We start from the raw sequence: 14726 nt of genomic DNA on the forward strand, positions 1-14726 counted from the left end.
AGCCCCAGCAGTCCCGTAGCCCACTTATAAAATAAACATATTATTTAAACTGCTTGGCCATTAGCTCAGGCCTATCATTGTCTATCTCTTACTCTTATATTTAGCCTATTTCTATTAATCTATACTTTGCCATGTTGCTCGTGACTTACTTGCTGTGGATATCGTTCTATATAAATAAAACACTGATGGCCAGTGACCAGACAGGAAGTATAGGTGGAACAAGGAGAGAGGAGAATTGAGGAAACAGGAGGAAGGAGGAAAGACACTGCAGCCACCGCCAGGAGAAGCAGCATGTAAAGACGCCGGTAAGTAAGCCACCAGCCACGTGGCAAGGTATAGATTTATAGAAATGGGTTAATTTAAGATAAAAGAACAGTTAGCAAGAAGTCTGCCACTGCCATACAGTTTATAAGTGATATAAGCGTCTGAGTGATTATTTTATAAGTGGATTGTGGGACTGCGGGGCTTGGGGAACCTGGAGAGAAGCCCTCCAGCAACACTTATTGGTACCTTACATCTTCCTTGTCTTGGCAAGTCTCCCCCTCTGCCTTCCTGTTCCCTCAATTCTCTTCTCTGTTAGTCCCACCTATACTTCCTGTCTGGCTATTGGCCAATCAGTGTTTTATTTATACAGAGTAATATCCACAGCAAAGCTGGGAAGAAAACCCAAATGGAGATACAGGGAGAAAAAGGGCAGAGTTGGGAGAGATGCCAGCCAGCCAGCTGCAGAGGAAGCAAGACATATAGAAATAAGGCAACAAGCCACAAACCACATGGCAAAACATAGATTAGAAACATGGGTTAATTTAAAGGCAAGAGCTAGTTAATAATAAGACTGAGCCATCAGCCAAGCATTTGTAATTAATATAAGCATCTGAGTGGGAAGTGACTGATGGATATAATCGGGCACACAGGACAGAAAACTCCACCTCCATTTACATGAGGTGGTGCAGTATTGCTGGAGGAATTAAGTCACTTGGGTGACCTTGAGGGTTTATAACCTTGCCCTGCTTCTTGTTCTGCTGCTTCCTCTGTATAAGAATGGCAATCTGATCATCCAGCCCTTGCCCTGCTGCCATTCCAAAATCTCTTCCCTACCACTGTGGATGCAGACTATCTGGAGTCCTAAGCCAGAGTCAGCCCTTCCTTCCCTAGTCACTTTTGTCATGGTGTTTTAGCACAGCAGTGGAAAGCTTTCAAATAAAATGGGCATGTAAAGTAGGTAATGCAAATCAAACTGGTACTACCAATGAATCATAAAGAAATTCTTTTCAGGGTATTTGATAAATGCACCATTTTGCCATTTACTAATGATGAAAGCAAATTTGCATATTAATTAGATGGATAAGCATGTCTAGTCTTACATAAAGAATGAACTCTTGACTGAATTTTTGATTCTATAGGACATGGTTTTCACAACTGATCATTATTTTTGTTTTATAATCATCAGTACTGAGAATGCTGCTTCACATAAATCTAGGGCAAAATCGTAGAAGTACATTTAGAGTCATTTTAGAAAATGTTAGAGAATCAGTCCTAATCCAGAGCCAGAGTTCATTTAATGTTACTGTTTTTTCTTTCATTTTTTATGATACTGAAGTCAGCAACTCAAAAACATACAAATTTTTTTGGTCGATCAAATCTAATGATAGAGTAATTTGGTATTTTTGTACTGAGAAATGTCAGTAGAAAAATATTTAAAGTCTTTCTTTTCCATAATTAAACCATTATGCTTCTCTGAACAGAAGACTTTACATGTGCAGTAAAAACACTACACCCAAGACCACGCAGTGCCTGACTCAGAGCCGCATCGCTGCAGGCAGCATTCCTTGTCACTGCGAGTCGCAATGGCGGGTCCAGCACAGGAGTGCTCATGCGGTCTCTTCTTAATCTAGATTGCAGTGAAGTCATGATACGCAACACAGGCAAACTCCACTAGAAGCATCTGAGACTCATTACAGGTCTCAATTTTTATTAATTTTGGTTACTGCATGTTCAGAAATGTGTTAACTATTGCTAAATTTTTCATGATACCCCACATTCAGTTTAGGAACTCATGATTTATGATGAGCACTGGTTTTTCCTGTTTGGTTCTGGGCCAAATGCTGTGTGAAAGTCAACCACTATCATCACAAAAGCAATGGCATTGTCACTTACGCTGAAATTTTAATTTTTAAAAGTCACAGTAGAAGGAAACTAGTAACACTAATATTAGGAATAGACTCCATCTCCGTATTATTTATTAAAAAAAAAAACAAAGCGAAGCAAAATTCCTGTTTTGTTTTGTTTTGTTTTTTTAATTTTTTTTTGTTTAAATTAATCAATTAAGATAATTTTGCCCAGTCTCCGATCTTGGGAAATTCCTCCACAAAGGTGAGCTGCATTGATTTGGCCAAGGTGTTTAGAAAAATTTTAATTTTACATCCTATGTGCATACAGGAAAAGGAATTCTTAGGCTTTTGACTTCCCCATGTACCCGTCAGAGTGTACTGCCTCTTCGTGTGTGATGCAGACACATTGCTCACCTGCTAAGTAACATTTCAAAAGAGGGGGGGAAACCATGACTTTGAGTCAGAGCAGGTGCCAGGTGGCAGCTGGTGGCTTGTGCTGCCAGTGGCCTATCCTCTTGTTATTTGGCGAGGTTGACCTCAGAAGAATAAAGGACCTATGAGATACATCAGCTGGCTTTCAGATAGCTACAGCTTCTTTCAGTGTTTAAGCATTAGCGTCAGGGAAAAATAAATACAAATTATGAGACACAGAGCACATACAAAGGTGTGTACTGTGGAGATGATTTTGATTTTCTTAGTAATCAAGCAAGGATTTTTAAAGATGTGATTTCAAAAGTGTAGGATAATCTTCACTGAAGGATAGGATGGGAAAATTTACCCAAGAATGAAATGTTGATTTAGTATCTTGGCATTGTATTTATATACACATGTACATGTATGTGTAGTGTATATACGTAAATATGTATGTATTTATGTGTGTACATATGTGTGGGAGCCCGTTCTGGGGTTCCTCGTGGCTTTACCCAGCAGGTCCGAATAGAGGATGATCAGGACCACGGGCCTGAGTGCAGGTGTCTGAGATGGTCTGCACTTGGCTGTGCTGGGGGAGGAGGTCTTTTGCTCCACCCCTTGGCGTCTCTATAAAAACCCTGGACCAGAGACATTCCGGGCCCGTTGGAATAGGTTCCAGGCCCTCTCGAGGCTATCCTTTATTTTCTATCTGTTTATCTCCACAAGATGCTCCGCTATCAATCCTTCTATCTAATATTTCCTGCTGATCGCACTCAAGAAAACTCTGGGAAGCTGTGGGGGTGGTGGGTAAACGCCCCACAGAATGGCGCCCGAACAGGGACTAAAGAAAAAAAGGGACTAAAGAAAAAAAGGGACTAAAGAAAAAAAGGGACTAAGGCCGGGCGGTGGTGGCGCACGCCTTTAATCCCAGCACTCGGGAGGCAGAGGCAGGCGGATCTCTGTGAGTTCGAGGCCAACCTGGGCTACCAAGTGAGCTCCAGGAAAGGCGCAAAACTACGCAGAGAAACCCTGTCTCGAAAAAACCAAAAAAAAAAAAAAAAGAAAAAAAAAAAGAAAAAAAGGGACTAAAGAAAAAAAGGGACTAAAGAAAAAAAGGGACTAAAGAAAAAAAGGGACTAAAGAAAAAAAGGGACTAAAGAAAGGGGAAAAAAGGGACTAAAGACAAAGTAATAGGGACTAAAGATAAAGGAAAATAATAGTTTTATTACAGAGTTTTTGGTGAAAGTGCTGAGTCAGCCCTGCCAGTGGAAAGGCATGCCAGTGTTATGGAATATATATATATATATATATATTTATATATATTTTTTTTGGTGAGGCAGGGGTTTTATCCTCGAGAGAAAAGGAAAGCGGACTGGAAGGATGTCCGATGCTGCAGCGAAATTCTCTTCTGTCAAAATTTTCTATCTTCTATCCCTTTCTCAATTTCTATCTGTGATAAGTATAAGGAATAGGGTAGTAATATAGTTAGGAAAAACTTAGAAGTGTAAGATTGTGTAGGAAAAAATAAGTAAGGCAACTAGACAGAAAAACTCTTCAATGGGGGCTTTAAACGCAAACTGGGGGAAAAAAATCTTTCTTTGGGCTTTACGGGTAGTAAAAAAAAGCTCTTCTCTGAGCTTATGGGGAAGAAAAAGTTTCCTATGGAAGCGTTTGACCTGGGGACAGCTGAAATGCCAAATCCAAGCGGCAGGAGAAAGTAATTTCTCCCTGAGGCAAAAATGGGGGTGTAAGAAGTCAAAGTTTAAAGTTGGGAAGTTTTGGGGAAAGCTGGTCTTTCTCCTGGGGGAAAAAAAAACTTTCTCTTAAACTCTAAAGCTTTTCTTGAAAAACTTGGGGGGGGAAAACTCTCTAAAAAGCCTTAATCTTTCTCAAAAGCTCTTAAACTTAAAAACTAAATTTGTCCTTCTGAGAGAGGACAAAAATTAGAATCACCTGAAGATATTAGTATGGGGACCACCTGTGATTAGCTCTAAGGGAAAACAACAAATGTAAGACAGCAAAACCTCTCTAAGTTTTCAAGCTTTAACAATCCTCCCTGCAATGCAGGAGGCTGGAACAAGTTTCTAAAAACCTCTTCTAAGCTCTGTCTCTTCAAGCTAGTAAAAGACAGTGGGTCAGAGTTACCCTGAGGGAAACGCTTGGGAGAGTGTGGGGAAAGAGCTACAGAGAGCCCAAAGAGGCAGGAAACTTTACCTGAGAAAAGCAAAAAAGCCAAGCTTTTCAGTTACAGCTGAGTTGAGGCATCAAGGGCTTTGTCTAAGTGAGCATTTCAGAATGAAAAGGTGCTCCTAATCGTCCAATGCAAAGATTCCCTGAAATTTAGCATTGTATCCTCGCTTCTGAGCAAAAACCCAGAGGCGACTGGCCAGCGTCTCTGAGTTGGAGTGCATTTCGGGGATACTAGGGTTCCTGCAGTTGTAAACTTCCTGGAGCACAGAGATGAGGCAGGAAGGTGCGGGACCAGGGGGAAGATTGCTAATGAACAAACAAAGCTAAAGCCGGTGGGAATGGCACAGTTATCTGCTTTCCTACAAGTCCGGGGTTGATAGGTCCACAAATGCAAAAAGGAATCTGAGAAAAGCTTTCCTATCAGAGAAAGGACCTTTCTGGGAAAACAGTAAAGCTGAACTGTGTCTGGAGCAGTTGTGCTGCCGAGTCAGAACGCTGTCTGGGGAAAGAGCCCAGCCAGGGCAGAACAGAACTATCCAGGAGTAAAGCTTTCTTTTCTGTCAGAGAAAGCATCTCTTTGAGAAAAGCTTTGTTTCAACTGACTCCCGATGAAATGAGGGAGTGTAGCCCTGAGGGGTGATTGCCTCTGGCATAAGCTCTGTCCTTGAGCACCCAGACAAGCAAACACAACCCACTGGGGGACTGGGCCAGGTGAAGGCCTGATGAGGCAAAACACCTGTCCTAATGGGAGTTTAGAAATGGCAAAAACCTCCCTTGTTAGATTATTAGTCTGTTCACAAACCACACAGACCCCGAAAACAGAAACGGACTAAAGCCCCTACCTTCAGTAGCAGGGAAAGCCGCCACTGTAGTGTCGGAAACTGTTTCTGGAGTAGAGGGGATAAACTGAGACCAAACTGGTAACTGTCTGGGAGAAAGACTCTGAAGAAACAGAGAAGGGACATAATCCTCCCCAGAAAATGCATGACCTGAAAAAGCTGCTAGAATTGGAGGCAGATTCGGGGGAGAATAAAAAGCCCCTACCTCCAAGGCAGCTAGCAGAGGTACAGAGCCGCAGACAGATACCTGAAGCTCTGCATCTGGGGGGGGGGGGGGGAAAGGAACAAGCAAAATGAGAATAAAATCAGTGGGAGAAAATCTCTGAAGGAGCTATGGAAAAGCTCTGTTGCAAATGATCTTGTTTTTCACTGACTGGCTAAGGCAAGCACAAGCCCCGAGGAAAGTTGCTATCAGAAATGCCAGCCTCAATGCCTGCTAACGAGGCAGGTGTGGTTCTGATTCGGGGGCCAGTGTCTGATGAAGGAAGAGACACCTGTTAAAGCCAGCTGAGAATAGAAACCTCCCAATGTGCCATAGCTGAAAATGTAAAATGCTTGTTCAAATCTCCCATTGCAAAAGCAAAAAAAAACTTTGTTCAAACCTCCCGGGCAAGAATTTGTAAGCAAGTCTGGTAAAAGAGAACCAGTTGACTCTCAAACACGACAAGAAATATGGGAAATGATATAAGGGACTGATATATGGGGACTGATATTATGAACTGATATAAGGGAAATGCATTCTGGGAAAGGTAGTTTTTCCGCTAAAGATGGCGACATTGCCCTGAAACACTTTTGTCAGCTCGAAAATACGTTCATGGTAAACTTAAAATACAGCCTTTAAAAGAATAAGGAAAATCGTCTAAGAGTTTAAGTGTCAGTTCCAATGAAAAATTGAAAGGATACGGAACTAGGTGCTTCGTGGTTTGGGGCTCTGTTGGTAAAATGCCTTATTTACCCTAATAGCTGTGCAACGTTTTTACGGTAGTTGGATGACAAAAAGCTACCTTTAAGAGCAAACAAGTCACCTTAAAATCCTTAAAGCAAGGGAAAGCAGTTTATACACTGAACGTTGTCTTAGATATGAAGAAACTTATGTTGAAATTAAAAAAGTTCTTTGCCTTTTGAACAAACTGCCTGCAATGAGTAATTCCTTTGCAAATCTAATAAGGAGACAAGGAAACAGCATTCAAAAAAGAAATGACTGCTTTATAGATGGGAAACAAACTTCAGAAAATCTAGCTGTCTTACAAAAGAGTTGCTTTACCTGAAAGTTCTTATAAGAAATCAATGCTAAATATCACCGCTGCTAATAATAACATCAGGAGTTAAAGCTAATGAAGTGAAAATACTAAATCCTGAAACTCAAGTGAAATGGAAAGATCCCTGCTCGGGATTATGGAAGGGTCCCGATCCTGTGTTAATATGGGGTCGAGGACATGTTTGTTTTTTTCACAAGAGGAGAATGAAGCTCGGTGGTTACCGGAGCGTTTGGTAAGGAGCGTGGAACTAAGGAAGGTCAGCTCCAATGAGGTTCCTATAAAGGAACCAGAAATGAAAGTGGCTCGATTAGTATTTCTGAGTTTTGTCACTGATTTAATGCAAACAGTGAGGAAATAAGAGTTCAGAGCTGTGCCGCTTTTGGCTTTACTAGCTCCTTTAGAAAAATACCTTATATCACCTAATAGCTGTGCAGTATTGACGAAGAGCTTTACAGCAGCTAAATAAGATAATTTCACCCTCAGCGTAAAGTTTTTCAGTAGAACAAACCAAAAGTACTGCTGTGATAGAAATGTTTGTTTGAATTGAAGTTCTTAGGGGAGCTATTATGAATTTGGGTGAAGGGATAGCCTCTAGTTAAAAACTGTCTACCGCTGACAGTGCATCTCTGCTGGTCTGGAACGGCTGAGAGAACTGGCAACTTTGGAGTGTGGCTTCGTCCTGAGAATGTTACAATCCCCTAGCAACAAGTATCACAACTCTATAATGACAACACTCACTAAATCCCAGTGCTTTATAACAAAGCTGACTATAAACTCTAAACTTTAGAAATGATGTACGTACTTCCTGTCTAGTTAAGAGAATCTTTATAATAGAGATAGTGATAATAATTAAGAGTAAGAAGTAGAAAAATGAAAATAAGATATGTGAGTTTGTAGAAATTCTGTCTTGTTATATCTGTGTTAAGAAATCTTTAGGTGTTTGCTAAGTTAGATATATGCTAATGGTAGCCTATATAAGTTTGTAAAATAGATCTATAGAGTTCCTTTAAGAATATAAGCTTGTAAGAAGTATCTAAGGTAGTCTTAAGACATGTAGTAATAAACTTGTAAGATGCTAGTTGTAAGTTTAAATAAGAAATAAGATGAAATAAATATAAGTATATGAGAATTAATAAGGAATATATTTGCTAAAGTAGTTCTATAGTTTCCTTAAAGTATAAATAAGTAGATGTTAATATGTGAGTTTGTAAAAATGTGTAAAGGCTGAGTGAGTTTATGCTTAAGCACATGTTATGTGGGTTTGTAAAGTGTAAGCGTTAAGTGTGAGTCTATTAATGTATATGGTGAAAACACCTGAGACACAGGAGATAGTGTCCTAGTAGACTGCAAGGTAGGCAGTCTGAATGGTTTCAAAAGCTCCAGAAGCAGCTAAGAAGCTAAGAATGGCGGAGGCCAGAACCAGCACAAGGCATCCGCAGCTGAGATCCGTGGAATATCAACACAGCACAGAAAAACCTGAGCTAACAGCAAAAACGGTGCGGTTTAAAATATTACTATACTAAAAAGGTCTGTCTTTGAGAACAAAAGTTGCAGAGACGCTTGTTTGAACAAAAATTAACTGCAAAAAGTTTTGGTTGAAAAACATCTCTTCATATTTGGAAGTGAAAGCCTGATACCAGAATTTTTCTTGTTTGAACTTTTTGAACTTAAAAATGAGATAAAATTACAAAAAGATTTTGGTTATGGATTTCTCATATTTGGAAGGCTAGTACCAGAATTTATCATTTGAATTTTGGTACTTAAGTGAAAATAACAATAGAGATTTCATTGCAATGGGACAATTTTGAGCTTACTTATAGTAATGACCTAGGAACAGTTTTCTGGAATTGGGTTAAAAATGGAACTGTTTAAATGAAGAAATGTATTTCTACTTAGAATCAAGATGCAATTTTGTGTATGCATATATGCTTTATTAACTGGAGATTTATGAATTGTTTTGTGGAACTGTTTATGTAAAAATGGAATTACTTATGGAACTGGTTTTGTTACAAATGGAACTGTTTGAACAGAAAAGTTTGGGTTTTCTAACTAGGCTTGAGATTTTGCTTAAAAATTATAAAGAAAAGGAGGAGCTATGAGATTGAATTATGTTCGCAGAAACCTATTGATATTAATGCACCCTGGCTTTGTGGAATTGAGGAAATGTTTAAGTTTGTGAATACATCGAAGTTTTTCCTATGTTCTGTTAACAAGAAAATTCAAATGATTGAGTTAAAGTTGCAAGACGGAGAAAATTGTTAACTATATATAGCACCATATATGCTAATTCTAATGGTTCTGTTAAGAGTTTGTTTTGAGTTGTAAGATTGAGAGAATTGTGACTATGTATAGCAATATTTATGTTAACCTGTTAATGGTAATGATGAAGCTAAGGGATTCTTTAAGTTTGTAGTCGCCTTAAGAGTTTTGGTTTAGAAAGGGCTTAAGGCAGCTAAGACTGCTGTGGTCACCTTGGACCTAATTCAAAAGAGAATAGCCATCTGTATCATCCTCTACTCCCATACTGGGAGGTGTAACAGCTATGGAGATTGCTGTAAGCCATTAATAGTTATTTTTTATATATTAAGAAGGGGGGACCTGTGGGAGCCCGTTCTGCGGTTCCTCGTGGCTTTACCCAGCAGGTCCGAATAGAGGATGATCAGGACCACGGGCCTGAGTGCAGGTGTCTGAGATGGTCTGCACTTGGCTGTGCTGGGGGAGGAGGTCTTTTGCTCCACCCCTTGGCGTCTCTATAAAAACCCTGGACCAGAGACATTCCGGGCCCGTTGGAATAGGTTCCAGGCCCTCTCGAGGCTATCCTTTATTTTCTATCTGTTTATCTCCACAAGATGCTCCGCTATCAATCCTTCTATCTAATATTTCCTGCTGATCGCACTCAAGAAAACTCTGGGAAGCTGTGGGGGTGGTGGGTAAACGCCCCACACATATGTGTTATTGACAATTTTGCCAGATGTTTTCCCTTTATACACATACAGGGTTTTTTTTTTTTAGTGCTTACTACCTCACTCTAAAGTATTTCACAGCAAGATCTGTAAGATTTATTGTCTAGTAATACCACAGACTCTGTACTAATCGTACTCCCTGCTCTATCCAAAATCCATATACCACACTAGCTCTTGTGTGCTTTGAACTAGTTTCTCAACAAGAATTCATTGTATGAATATATTGAAGATATCAGATTTATCTAACAAGAATTATAACATGGTTTCAGTTTTAGTAAAATTCAGTTCTTTTGTATTTTGAATAGTGTTTTATTAAATGCAAAATATGTAAATGATTACTATTGAACCAAAGGAAAGCAAGGAATGTAAGCATCTTGTCCACACTTCCGTTAGCAATAGCATAAATCATCAATCCTGGGGATTTTTCATTTCTCCTTCAAGTATATAATAAAGATAATTTCACATTTTTTCAAACCCAATTCACCATATAATAGTCTTAGAAAATTGACCTGTGCAATTCCAAGTTTATTCCCCTTAAAGACTCTGTTAGTGAGATGATAATTTTATATTTATAAAAAATGTTCTATGTGAAAGTGTTTCATACCTTGTGAGTGATATTATGGGTAAGAATATAAACATGTAACATCTGTAAATTTGTAATGCTGAAATTGAATGATACTTGATTTGGCTCTACGGTAGAACCAATTAGCCCATGTGAGAAAAAGCTATTTAATTTGTCTCAGTCACCTAACAATTCCCATTGTCTACTCTCTTTATGTAAACCAGCAAACAGCCAACGTTTTAAATAGCAAACACCACACTTAGATTCATGCCATACTGCTGAGAATGGAGAAAAGAATTTATGGAGACCCTGCAGATCATCCTGATCAGGCTTAGGCTTTCTCATTAGTGCAAAGCAATGCAAAGCAACAATTTCATGGATTGTATTTCCTATCTTGTAATCCAAATTCTGACTATTTTTTCCTGTAGAGTTCAGAATATGCTAAATCTCTTTGGTTAGTAATTACTTTGAAAGGCCCCTCTATCTGCACTAAAGAATAAAGCTATTAGTGAGTCAAATGACAAGATTCTGGCAAGAGAACTTCTTGATACAGGATTGGGTTTTAATATGGATTATAACAGTTTGTTTTCCTATGTATTTGAAAGAATGCATTACTAATTTTATTGTCTCTAATGGTTTTGATTTGGCCTTGCCAGTTTCTTACCATGTCAGTCTCAATTTATGCTTTCACTTTTACCATCTTTATGTGGCATATACATGTCTTGCATGTTTCAAAATATTTACCTCATTCTTTTTACAGTGTCTTTATAGGAAAAGATGCACTGATATTTTGTATGTTTTTAACCATGATTCTAAATTTGGTCATTTTATTAAAGATTACATTAACTCTTTACATAACTATATTATTCAAGCCAAAGAGAATGTACATACTTGTTAGTTTTTAGTCTGCAGGCTGATTTTTCTGCCAGGTTCTCTTATCTGTGAAATGAGTCTAAAATTGAAAGAATGCAAGGAATTGTGACAGCCTTGTAATTGAATCAAAATGGAATAGTGTTCATAGTAAGCAGTTGTTTAATTTCATTGCTGTTCATGTGATTTTGTCTAAATGTAGTCCAGATGCCAAGCAGACCAACTTCTGTGAGCGCGCTCTCTCTGTCTCTCTGTCTCTGTCTCTCTGTCTCTGTCTCTGTCTCTCTCTTTCTGTGTGTATGTGTGTCCATCCTTCAGAAGCCTGGGTGCCTTGTTTGTTTGTTGATTTTGTTTCTGAAACGCTAGTCATCTGATATTGAGAACACATCTGAGTTATCAGTTGTTTATGTCCTGAACTCGGACAGCATTCCTCAGTATCTTTGGCACAGTTCTTTGTGTTTTTTAAATGTGTTTTTTTTCCCTCTGAACAAATTCTCTGGCCATCCCAAAAGAAATGTTTTTGAAATTATTTTTATTCCATGGAGTTGATGAGAGAACCCAGTGAGTGTGCCACCAACAATGGGGACAGATGTAAAGGATCAACTCGGGTATATCCTCATGCAGCAATTGCCAATGTGACAGGGCTGCATCCCTGTGGAAATGTAGCTAATGTGTGTTTCTATGGGAGAGGCATTGTGGTAGCAGGAACTAATTGTTATTATCATTATTTGCAATGTAGAGACGTGTACAAAATTACATGCCCAGTAATATGATACACCAAGACTTAAGTATATACAGTCCTTCCCACCCTAGGGCCCAAATTCCTGAATGCCAGTGACCCAGAGAGGTAAGGACTCTCTGTAACTGGTTACTTTTTGATACCGCATACTTAAACAGCAAAACTATCCTTGGGTGCATTTGTTTTGCACATGAATGTCTATACATGTTCATATGTGTTTGGGGACATGTGGGTTTGGAGTTATTGCTGCGTGTGTCTTCCTCCATTGGAGGAAGCCTGCAGTCAGGCATCTGACTCCATTGTTCCCCACTTTATACTAAGTCATCATGTCCCACTGAACTGTGAGCTTTATATCTGTCATAGCCATCTTGCTCTGGGGACTTGGCGTCTCTGCCTTTCGTGCACTGAGGCGATTGGTGGGTTAACACACCCACCTGGCTTTTCCAAGTGTTCTGGGAATCTGAGCTCCAGCACTCACATTTAAGTGACTAGTACTTTACCCATGGAGTCATGTCCCAACCTCTAGGTTGCAGTTTTGTGTTGGCCCTACAGTCAAGAGTAATGTCAGTATGCATTGAGAATCTATGGGTCCAGTGAGGTCAGTCTGTGAGTAAATGTTCTTGCAGCCAAGCTTGATGATCAGAGTGCAGCCCCTGGAACCTACACAGTCCATTTGAAAACCAACTCCTGCAAGTTTGTCTTACATCTCTACATGCTTATCTTGGCACACAAATGCCCACACATACACAAACATACACTAGATAAATAAATGTAAAAAATAAAATGAGCATAAAAGTATGGGCATTCAAACAATACAAAATTCAAAAGAATTTCCAGGCCAGATCCCATTGAGTAATGTTTACATTAGCATATATAAGCATACAATGGTTAATCTTCATCACCTAGAAGACACATCTCTGGGCTTGTACAGCAAGACATTTCCAGGGAGATTTAATTGAGGTATGAGGGGGAGTCTGGCCTTCAGTGTGGGCAGCATGGAAGTGGAGCCCTACACTGAATATATGACTGAAAAGTAGGAGGGCGCTAGCTGATCAATGGTGTTCATCTCTGCTTCCTGCCTGTGCACTGCACATGACCAGACATTTCATGCTACTGTTGTTATAGCTATCGCTGCCCAGGATGCCTTTCCTCCCCCACATAATGTTTGTACCTTTAACTTGTGAGTTTAGGGACTGTCGTGAGCTGCCATGTAGCAGCTGGTAACAGAAACCAGGTCCCTTTGAATAGCAGCAAGTACTCTTAACCACTGAGGCATCTCTTGAGTACCCTTATTATTAAATTTTAAAGTACCTCATACAAACATTGTGTGGCCTGATTAGTTTAATGTATTCATTATGGGCATTAAAAACTTTAAAGACAGTTCTGAAAAATGACTTTCAAATTGTGCAACAGTGACTTCTTCGAGTATTGTAAAATCAACTTAGAACACCATCTTTATTTCATTTTTTATTTTTTATTATATGTGATGTGTGTTTGTGTCTATGTGTACATGTCCATGCATGGTCAAAAGTACACGTATGTGCACCTTGCATACATATTCATGTCAATTAATGACTTTATAGAGTCCTTTCTTCCTTTCTACCTTATGGGGTTCTAGGAATTGAAGTGTAGATGGCAAGCTTCATTGAGTAAACATCTTTAACTGATGAGCCATCTCATTAGCTCCATATTTATTTTTTTAATTAAAAAACAGAGAATACAGTAATCACATAAAGTAATTGTGTGAAATTTTCTATTCAGTTTTACATAAACACACACATTCACAGCTTCTTGGCCTTATTACTATTTTATGTCATCCATTTGAGAGCCTACTAATCTCTGAGAAGCCTGCAGTTTATTTCCTCATAAAGATGCAGGGGATTATAACAGATATTATTTGCGTCCCATCATGGTCCTTGCTCCCCTATTACCACTCTGAGGTATCAACACATCCTTTGCAATTAGGACATTGACATTTTTGGTACTCACCAACCTGTTATCATGACAAGGGATTTAGAGGAATTTCTTGACATCTCTTGCTTAAGGCTAATGTTTTACTTAACCATGTATGCTTTTTGTTACTAGTCACTGCTAGGCATCAAAGAAGTGTGTTGAAGCAGAGAAAAGCTAAAAGAGAAATGAGGCATTCTGTTTCTCTGATACTCTGATACTGGTATTTCTTGCTAATTTTAATGATTCTCCATATGTTAAAATGATCTTGTAAGAACAAGTTTGATAATCAACTAGTACAACAGGTTAACCAGCCATTATGTCATTTTGAATTGTGAAGACCGGAAGGTTTAGCAGGGCAACAGCACAAGGAGAACCTCCTGGTTACAGTGGCTGTTCATAGAGATGTGCACAGACAAACCTTCATCCAGACACAGGCCCCTGAAGGAAAGGAGATGTAGTCTCAACCCCAGGTCTGGCAAGAAAGGTTGACATGAGGCCATTTGTTCCTGTCACACATGTCAGGTAGAATGATGGAGAGAGTGAAAGCACATGGCTTAGCTCTGTTCATCATGGACTTTTTGTGGAGGGAGTGATACCCTTCTGGAAAATATGGCAGAACCACCATTATTTTCTGCTTTTAGAAAAGTGGACATCAGGATGGGTGTTTGAAAACAAAACAACTACAGAATCATGCAGGGTAAAATAGTGTATTTGACTTTGAAAATTTAAAAACATTTTAATAGTATTGCTTTATAAACTTCACTGATACTCATCCCCTGTTCTACCACCCCTCTACCTCTGTAAAATTGATTGGATAATAATTAAATCT

General features: G+C 39.1%; 1 protein-coding gene across 2 annotated transcripts in view; it reads left to right on the plus strand.

Annotated features, from left to right (window-relative positions):
- Nucleotides 1–14726, plus strand: part of Gpc5 (glypican 5) — a 1351527-nt gene that overhangs the window by 343918 nt on the left and 992883 nt on the right. The window lies entirely within an intron of this gene.

The sequence above is a fragment of the Peromyscus maniculatus genome, chromosome 9 (genome assembly GCF_049852395.1).
Source record: "Peromyscus maniculatus bairdii isolate BWxNUB_F1_BW_parent chromosome 9, HU_Pman_BW_mat_3.1, whole genome shotgun sequence".
Lineage (NCBI taxonomy): Eukaryota > Metazoa > Chordata > Mammalia > Rodentia > Cricetidae > Peromyscus > Peromyscus maniculatus.